Source organism: Empidonax traillii, unplaced genomic scaffold (genome assembly GCF_003031625.1).
Source record: "Empidonax traillii isolate 1590-97213 ecotype Southwest subspecies unplaced genomic scaffold, ASM303162v1 scaffold27:size3997909, whole genome shotgun sequence".
Lineage (NCBI taxonomy): Eukaryota > Metazoa > Chordata > Aves > Passeriformes > Tyrannidae > Empidonax > Empidonax traillii.
Genome location: NW_020955220.1, coordinates 657,052 through 665,533, shown reverse-complemented (window position 1 = coordinate 665,533; position 8,482 = coordinate 657,052). Strand labels below are relative to the sequence as shown.

The 8,482-nt window shown below is 48.9% G+C and overlaps 1 long non-coding RNA gene across 1 annotated transcript; it reads left to right on the top strand.

Annotated features, from left to right (window-relative positions):
• Nucleotides 1-5,888: 5,888 nt before the first annotated feature.
• LOC114070156 lies at nt 5,889-7,859 on the top strand. The gene is made up of 3 exons (XR_003573882.1): nt 5,889-6,176; nt 7,055-7,224; nt 7,768-7,859. It is a non-coding gene; the product is annotated as an uncharacterized LOC114070156 (long non-coding RNA).
• Nucleotides 7,860-8,482: the final 623 nt, after the last annotated feature.

The following is an 8,482-nucleotide window of genomic DNA, read 5'->3' as shown; positions in this document are numbered from 1 at the left end:
GGATGATTTTAAATTAAATTTGTGGAGTCACCATCTGTGTGTGCTTGGCCTTGTTTTCCTCTGCTTTGGCAGTGCCTTGACTTCATTCTTTCCAAGTTGGAGCAAAAAGAAAGGCAAGTGAAAAGAAGAGACCACTCCAGTGGAAGAACCTTTTGTTATTCCCTTTGTTCTGCAAGAACTTATCAGCAACAGCAGCTGTTATTGGGGGTGTGTTTCAGTGGTGAGCACACAGACAATGTCTGACAGCATAAGAACTTGTGAGAAAGCAACAGGGCTTCCTGCACCCAGAAATATCCCAGCTCACCCGTGACATGTTTCACACAGGGCACTGGCATCTCAGCTAAAGGGGCTTGGTGTGCAGTGGCCTGGGGAAACTGGAAGCAGGATGGGGGAAAAGGGGTTTTTTAGGACAAAAGGACTTTGCCACTCAGTCATGCAAGAGCAAAAGGAGATAGTCCAAGACCATGGGTATGAATTACATTCACTGAACAGGACAGTACTCATTACCTGGTATAAGGAGAAATGCAAGGCTGCATGTATGGAGGGGATGACCAGAAAGAAGAGCTTGTCTGCAGAGAAACCCCAGCAGTCAGGCTGTGGATTGACATTACAGGCTGAGCTGATTGTATTCCTTGTGCTGCTGAAAAGGGGAGCTGCATCCCCTCTCCTGTCTCTGCCAGCCATGTGCTTCCTCCTCTCACCTTCTGCCTGCTTCCAAACTTGTTTGCTAGCACAGTGAGCTGTTTTCGTTCACTATAGTGTCAGGAAAATGATACTCAGGAAATATAAACAAATGCTTCTTTGCTTGCCAGTCAAACTGACTTTTCTTGCCATCAGACAAATAGCAGAGTTACTGCAAAGGCGGGTGGGAATTACGCTCCAGGGCAGGGAAGGATGAGACTGGTCCCTTCAGTTATGGGGAGCTGCTAATTCAGTGGATACTGGGTGAAAAGCCTCTTGTCTTCACACTTGTCAGGGTCTCTTGTGGGGGTTGAGGGCCCTCCCTGCAGGAACAGCATCACTACTGCCACTTGGAGGCTCTGCATGGCCAAGGCAGAGTGTGGGAATGTCTCAGAAAGGCCAGGTCCTGAGAGTAGGGCATCCTCACAGGGATTCTGAGCAGGTAAACCTGAGCTCGTTTCCCATCTTACCACTATGGCTGCATAGTGCTGTTCTCCCACCAAATCCGCTTGGCCACTGGGAAGCAGGAGATGCTGAAGCCCTGGTCCTAGTCCTCTCCATAGACTATGCAGTGCTTTGTTTAAAATATGGATTAAAAGGAATCAGGGTGATAAGAACCTTCTTGAACAGAGACTATAGCCATTGCCAGCAGCCTTCCCAGTTTCACCCACAGTCTTGCCAGAGGCCCTGATGTTGAACACCCAGCTGAGGCACAATGCGGAAAACATGCACATGCAGAAACATGCACCCCGACTCCCAGCCAGCCAGGTGCCCCAGCACAGATCTGGAAAGCACCTCTTTACCCTAAAAGCAGCTCCTTTACTCTGAGGCCTGGCCATCTCCCTAGGACGCATCCTCTGGTGTTTGCAGCACCTTCCATCAGCCTGTCCTTGAGACAGCAGCAATGACAAATTCATCAGTCCTTCAGCAAACACGAGTCCAGAGGATCATTGTCAAGAGCTCAGTGTTGCTGCCTGAAGGGTGGCAAAGGGGAAAGAAAGATTTCTTCTTCCAAGGATGAAAAACAAACCCAAACCACCAAATCTGACCCGATAGAACAAAAACAACCCCAACAAGTACCTTGTAGTCAGAACAGCCTTTTAAAGCCTCATGAATATTTAGCTTGTCCTCATGTAAAATATATGACTTTGTGTAAGGATCAGGCAAAGGAGGTGCATGATTTTTTTCTGATTTATGGGCCCAGCAACGGATTATTCATAGCAGAGCAGCTGTGTGGAAAGATTCATCCACTGCAAAATGTGATTGTACATCAGGCAGTGTGAGGGAACAGAGCTATGACTAATGGCTACTTTACATATAAATGAGAAGGTTTGCGCTAGGAACTGTAAAAAAAATACAATCGTTCAGCTGACGGCCAGGCCTCTTTATCGCAAGCGCTGCACAGGGGCCAGGGAAAGCCGGGAACAAGCCTGCCTGAAGGCGCTGTCTTCCCTCACATCCTCCAACATACAATAAAGGAGGCAGCAGCCGTCAACACTTCCAAGGGCCAAATTTGTTGCTGGTATCAATCTGCAATGGGGGAAGGCAGGTGTGTCTCCTCCTGCCTCAGATGCCCCTGCAAGTCCCTCCTGACTGGGCTGGACCCCACTTTGAGCATCATGCTCAAAAGCAGAGGGGCAGCATGAGCCAGGGTGCTTGGCACAAGCCCCAGCATAAGCCCTTTGCTTCCCCTCCCCACTGTGATCACAGTCTCCCCCACCCTCCCTCTTCTAGCCGAGACGGATTGTCTAGACATTGCAGATGTGGACAGATGTTGAGGCTGTAATTTATAGCAATGGCCTCCAGAAGGCAATTCCAATTTGTTTCGCTAAAGCTTTAAGTTACAGGCAGCGAGATCTCCTGTAAATACTCTTGACTTGCATAGTACGTACATAAGAGACTTTGCCTGGCAAAAGCCCACTTGCTGCAGCGACTGTGGCTTTCCCCATATCGCAGAGGGATGTTACAATTCACAGATCCAAAAACCCTCTGCCGTGAACCCATTGAGTCCAGAAGCCCCAACCTGAGTTCCAGGATCTGACACACATGCAGTTCAGAGGTTGCTTCTCCAGCATCATTCACTGCTCAGAGATGGAGTGTGGGACCCTGCCTGCAGAGCTAACTCCCACACCCCATGTGCACCCCATTCCTCAGGGGTCATTTTCCAGCTATTTGGTTCCTGAAGGACAACTCAGAAAACGAAATTTTCCCAAACCATTAGAAGGTTCCCTAGAGGGAAACCTCTCCTGAAAGCAAAAAGGCCCTCATAAGGAAAGATTTCCCTTCAGGGAAAGCTTTTAAACACAAAGATAAAAGAAGCACAGTCTTGTCTCTGCCCAGGTTCCTACCAGCTCTGTTCAGAGCAGCCCAGAGTAGGTAGCAGAAGGCCTTCTCCCTCCATCAGACACCACCCAATATCCCAAACACCTCTTTTGCTGCTCTAATCCTCTTGTGAAAGACAACTATGGTCCCAGTTTTGCAAACCTGCAGCAGATACCATCACAAGTGAAGGACACAGAGTTGTGAGCCTGCTGCCATGGGAGAAGAGGGCACTAAAAAGGACATAATCACAACCAACTATTTGCAGCATTTCTGTCACTCAAAGCCTGCCAACCAGGGCTTGGACAAGAGAGGGAGTATTCCTTCAGCACTGTTTCATAGCACCTACAGTTCTTCTGCTAACAGAGTCCAAGGGGAAAGAATAGGAGCGCTTTAGCAATTATTTGCTCCTGCGACTGTGTTTGTGCAAGTTGTTCCTAAGTGGAGCAGCACAGACTGTCACAGGGCACAGAGGAGCTCTGCAGTGGGTGTACTGGTGCATAGGTGCCTGAGTACCTAGGGAGGCACGTGCTAACTGGAAGCCCCTCCAGCAGTCCCTGATAAATTACAAAAGCTGGTACTGACGTGCAGCAGCCAGACAGGTCCCAGAGATCCCACCTCGTAGCTCTCTCTCACGCTAGGTGCAGTACAAAGCAGATCACTGCCCAGAGAGCCAGCAAACTCATTCACTTTAGTCTACATATATCTCCAACTGTGCAAGTCTGTCTGTCCCATTCATCTCTGTCTCTTGGCCATCACATTAGTGAGAACCTGTAGAAGACCTCTGCATGTATAAGACCACTGGAAAACAGAGACATGAGATTATATCTTGCATTCATCAGAGGTGAAGACCACCTTTGGAGACTGGGATATAGCATATGGCTGAAACCCCACCTTCAGGAGTCCCAGGATAGGGCATCAACCAAGAGGAAGTTAAATATATATATATATATATATATATATATATAAAACAAAGAGCATACAGTGTGGCTGGAGCACAGGCACTATGACAGTTTCACCCACGAAGCAAGGTTGTGGAGAAACAAGACCCTGCAAAGTCTAAGAGACACAAAGTGATTCAATTAAAGCTCGTTCCTGTGAGGCTTGGTTGGGATTAGAGGTGTGCTCCCTTTGAATTTGCAGCTGAAAGTCTGCAGCCACGTGTCACCCTGGAAGACTCAGAATGAGAAACCCATTGATCTCCCAGAGGAGTGGGAGCAGCGACCAAACCAGCACAACTGCGCTTTGTAAAATTTGTGTCACTTTTGTTCCAGAGTTTGCAATTAAAGCAATGGGAAATGGCAGTTTTCATGTTTCCAGCCAAATTAAAAAGTCTTACTTTCCCCAGTCCCCAAAAGTTTAATCTCAGATTTAATGAAACATTTAATTTGAAGCAATATATCTTAATTTGTGGGGAAGCAATTTATTGAATTAAAGTAAATAAAGTAATAAATTATTTATTGTTCTTTAATTTTGAATTTTTCAGCAGAGCGATCAGCTGAATTCAAAGCAAAAGAAATGTCTGAGCCCCCATTTACCTTCTTCTGCAAGGAGAATATTTACAGAATCATAGAATCATAGAATCAGATGGGTTGGAAAGGACCTCATCAAGTCCAACCCTTGGATGCCACTTTCAACTGTGTGGGACTAGAGAAGGTCTTGGAGGAGAAGCTTTTCTAGGACAAAATCAGACTTCTGGCATTCAGCTACTTTTGCAACCACAAAGGTACATTTCCATACTGCTTTGCGTGGCTGTGAGTATCAGTACAGGAGGGGCACAAAGGTGCTGCAGCTCGTACTGCAGGCAGTGTCCAGACCAGCCCAAGGCAGGCAGATGTTTTCATCCACAGGAATCTAACTTGGAGATTTTCCATGCCCTGAAGGATGGTTGTGGGGATTAGGATCCAAAAGTGGATTTGCTTCGCATTTACTTTAAAATGGGAAAGCAGAGCAGGCCTTTCAAGTTTAAGTTACTCTCCCAAAACATATCCCAATTGCAAATTAGGTACCCAATACCTGCACCTCAGCCAGCTGCTGCTGAATCCCAGTCTGGAGCTGTGCAGGCCCTGCTTGAGGAAGAAAATCCAGATTTTCATGGAGGGGACTCAGTAGCACAGGAGAGACAGGAGTCACGCCTCAGTTGCACACTTTGCACCCTGAACCAGCTTCCAAAGTAAAATATGGATCCAAATACTGCCTTTTCCCAGACACTTCTGAGCTGCATCCTTCCTGACCCAGCATTTCCAGACCCCACGTAGGATCCCACTGATGGAGTAGGAGGCCAGGGTTGAGGTGCACAGATGACCTCAAGGAAGCAAACAAGCCAGATGCTGCAGCTTCCCCAGCAGTCAAGGGGATAAGGTGGCCTTGGGACCAGTCAGCTCCATGGTCATGGAGCCTGGGGCCAGTGCTGCCACGTCCAGAGAGCTAGACTGGACAGCTCCCTCCCCTGTTTGCTCAAGCACTTCCAATTAAACCCAACAGAATTCAATCTCTTACTCTTAATAAACTTCCCTGTTTCCTTGCCAACTCCCCTCCGGACACTAAGACGCTATTACTCCAAACACAACAGGAAAGGGCTATTTTTTTCTGCAAACTTTCTGACTGAAGAGGCAAGCACGATCCCCCCTAGCAGGATCCGAGCCATTAGGATCCATGAAAATTAACTGCAAGTAAACATTTATGGAGGGGAGGGAGGGAAAAGGGCTGCTGAGCCACAGCAGAAGGGTTATGCACACGCTTCCCAAGGCAAGCAACACCTGCAGTTGCTGACTGGTGTGCACCTGCATGTGGGACCCAATATGGAATTTGGGAACTTATGTTCTGCCGTGAGCACGTAGATCTCCAAGGATGCTGCCCCTTATTTTCACACCACTACAAGTCCCTTCTCATGCATCCCAGGCATGCAGTTCTGGGGGCAGGAAGGATCTAGCAGCCTCTTCCTTGTCACTGTCACCACTCAGTACAGCGTGCACATGCAAGGGAGCTCTACAGCCCCCCTCCTCCAGCCTAGAGTCCTCATCCCCACACGCTACATCTCCATTGCACAGACCCAGAAGATTAATGCAGCCATCTCCCCTTTCCCAAAGCCCTGGTCGCAGCTTTGCAAGGCAGGAGCCTCCTTCTCCGCTCTCCTCTCCCTGACAGATGCCTCAGAGCCCGGGGCCGCAGTTAAGGTGACAAGATTCAGCAATTCTTTATGAACATTTCATTCCCGCTCGCTACACGACGTAAATTAGATGGTGTGTTACATTCGGGCAAGAAGCACGATATGTCACTGTGGCGCCGGCCCATTGGATGGAGAGGCTAATCCTGCCGTGAATTTCATTACTGCTTTTATGCCGTCGGAATTAGCTCAGTGACAGTGAGCCTGATTGTCTTTCACTAGGGGTTTGCCAGGGCGCAGGAAGGCTTCCTCCCTGATGGGAGCACTACTGAGTGACCCTGCTCTGTGGCCACTCATTGTGCCTTCACTGAGGCAGGGAGAGAGTGGTGCCCAGCCCAAGGGGAGCTCTGGTATCCCTCCTCCCCAGTGCTCGCATAAATAAGATTGAAGGATCCCCTTGCATGGGTGGGTGGCCAGGATGGTGATAACCCTCCTCCCTGCAACAGGAAAGTGTTGTATCCCTCCCCCTCAACTTTAGATGCACATGGGCAGTTGCCCTGAGGATGCTCTTCTTGCTGTGATGGATTCCTCATTCTCCCAGCACTCACATGTCAGGTACCAGCACTCGAAAGCCTGGAGCCTGAGAACCAGGGACCGACTGTGATCCGTGCTGCAGCTGGGCCAAGCTCAGGTCTAGTATCAGTGTCTGCACTTGTAGGTTTCACGGCCTTGCCCAGCATAAGAGGAGATGAATGAGATGCACAGAGCCATTTCCATCACTGCCCTTAGGGTCCTGATGCTGAGGCTTAATTTAGCCAAGCGTCCCCCTGAAGCACCCTCGTAAAGAATATCAGCAGCATGGGTGACTCAGCAGATGCTGACTTCAGGGAGTGAAGCTGGACAATTTGAACCTGTCCTGTGTCTATCCCTACATCTCTCCTGTTATAGAGCTACTACTAATCAGGGAGCAAAGCTAGCCAGCGCACAAAAAACCGTTTCCAAACAACCACCTCTTACCTAGGTGAGGTTACTAAGAGGTCAGGCACCAAAAGGGTGGCTCCCAGTAAGCAGTGGCAGAGAGAAATCTGGGACACCTGGAGAGCCCAAGTGAAACAAAGGTAAGACTGACCTCATGCACGTGCTCTATACACTTAGGAAGTTATACTTTCCTGGGTGAAACAATCTCAGAAGCATGCCATAAGCTGTCCCCTGATGCCATCCCCAGGCCCAGCCATCAGTAGTCCCCTGAACCTCAGCACCCACATTTCACAGACACCATGGCTTTACTTCTCCAAACTAGCTTCTGGAAATCCTTTCTCCCTCCTCAGAAAGGCCCACGATAGCCTCAGCTCACTCCTCTCCCATTCACTCTGCCCACCCCCATTTTACATCAAGCTACCTTGGCTACCTCTCTCCCAAGATCAGATGTCCCCATACACTAAACCAGCAAACACCCACTTGCAGACCCATGCCTGCCCACATCTTAACTGAAGCACTTGACTTTTCTCCTGGTGCCTCTGAGCGCTGCTGCAATTTACAAGGTTTAAATGTCAGTGTGATGGCCCTCCAGGGGTCCAGAGGATTGAGCTGCAAAACATTTGAAGGTTGCAGATGACGTTGGTGATGGTTGTCAGGCTGATCCAATTCGTTCTGCAACCCAGCACAGGTTCAGAAACCAAATTGCGGGAACAAGGACAGAGAAACAAATTGATCATCACTGTCAATCATCCAAGTGCATCCCCAAAGTTCAGGTACAGTTCCAGCCTCACACTCTCTTCCAGTGCTGGGCGCAGCCTCTGGAAAATGCACAGGAGGCTTCAAAGCCAAAGGACCAACAGGAAAAAAGCTCTAATGACATTCCTGGGAGGAGGTCTAGGTATATATACAGTAGCTTCTAAAGTGCTCTATGCTATCAGACAGACCCCATCCCTCCTGCTTTCCTTCTGGCTGCCCCAGTGTCTCATCTCAGGGCAGCTTTTGGTGATCCAGTGTTCAAAGGACTGATGCAGGAACTTCAGAACGTCCCTTGGGGGACTGAAGGAGCCCTCCTGTGCTGGGTGCTGTACAAAGATGGCATGAGGAAAAAACCCGCTTTCCCCCAAGCAGGAAAACTGGTATCTGGAACTGGCAAAGGGCCACATTGCATCTACTGGAAGTCAAATCCACCTGGCTGGGGTGTTACCAAAGACCAACTTAGATCTAAAACCCATCCATAAGGGTGAATCTGAGAGCAGTGATGGTCTAACTGTGTAGCACAACCTGGATATGTGGAGAGAGCCAGCGATTCCAATAGTGTTACGTGTAGCTCTGCTCCGTACTCTTGGTCCCCTCCTCCCTCTCTCAGGACAAGACGATGAGAGGATGCACAGCCTTAAT